Source organism: Vulpes vulpes, chromosome 10 (assembly GCF_048418805.1).
Source record: "Vulpes vulpes isolate BD-2025 chromosome 10, VulVul3, whole genome shotgun sequence".
Lineage (NCBI taxonomy): Eukaryota > Metazoa > Chordata > Mammalia > Carnivora > Canidae > Vulpes > Vulpes vulpes.
Window position 1 is genome coordinate 56,969,462 of NC_132789.1, and position 1,125 is coordinate 56,970,586.

Consider the following 1,125-nt stretch of genomic DNA (forward strand, 5'->3'; position numbering starts at 1 on the left):
CTACCTTCCTCCCCAAAGATGCCGTGAACATGTCCTTGTTTTCCGTGCCTTATGTGTGCTGTCACCTTAGTCTACACTGACCCTCCTATCCTTTATCACCCTTCTCCCACGGAGCTTCACAAATTCCTTCTCATTCCTGACATCGGGATCCAATGTCATCAGGAAGCCTTCCCTGATTTTCTGTCTACACTCCTTCCTTGTAGAAGTGTTTTTTAAAAAAATTTATTTCTTCTATTTATTTCTTCTAACTCGCCAATTTCCAAACATAGTTGTGTATATAGTTATATCTATATTTCCAAATATAGTTAACTCTAAATTATCTTATCTTACCTAGTAGTCCTGGAAGGCACACAGAAGTACTGAATGAAAGCAGTTCGGTGCAGGCCTCGTGTTCTCTTCTGTCTGGTCAGAGTGAAAGAGAACAATGCAGGAGGACTCTGGTCCACTCAGGCCTTTATGTTGACTTGGCTTTGGCTATGCAGTACTGGTTGCTTCTTGTGGGAAGCAGGTAGTGTCCTATCATTGCTTGCTGGGCTTGTTTTCAGTAGTTTAGCAGGCCTAGGTGCTTATCAGCTGTCTCAGGATCCGTGGAACATTTGGGTTTTCCTAGCTACATCTGGAACCTGAGCTGGCACTAAGGGAATGAGATTCTATCACTGAAAAATGTATGCCTACAGGCTTAATCACAGGTGCCAGTTTACTGATGGTCACCAAGCTTGGAATTAGTATGTTGAATAGACTCCATCAGTAATAGTCATGTCCCAGCTTGGACTCATGAAGAATTTTAAAACTTCCATTATTTTTACTGTATTAAGAGAAACAAGTGTAGCATTTTCACATATTTTGACATTTTACTTAAAACAAAACAAAACAAAATGACATTGAACTTTCCTGGAGAAGAAATCAGTCATCATCATAACAACCTTAAAAAGATGGTGGTATATAACCCAAGAGCTTTTTTACTATACTCTCATACCGTTTGACTCTTTTTTTTTTAAGATTTTATTTATTTATTCATGATAGTCACACAGAGAGAGAGAGAGGCAGAGACACAGGCAGAGGGAGAAGCAGGCTCCATGCAGGGAGCCCGACGTGGGACTCGATCCCGGGTCTCCAGGATCACAC

At 41.0% G+C, this 1,125-nt stretch overlaps 1 pseudogene; it reads left to right on the plus strand.

Moving 5' to 3' along the window:
- Positions 1 to 424: 424 nt before the first annotated feature.
- Positions 425 to 751, plus strand: LOC112915060 (transmembrane protein 14C pseudogene; annotated as a pseudogene).
- The last annotated feature ends 374 nt before the right edge of the window (positions 752 to 1,125 follow it).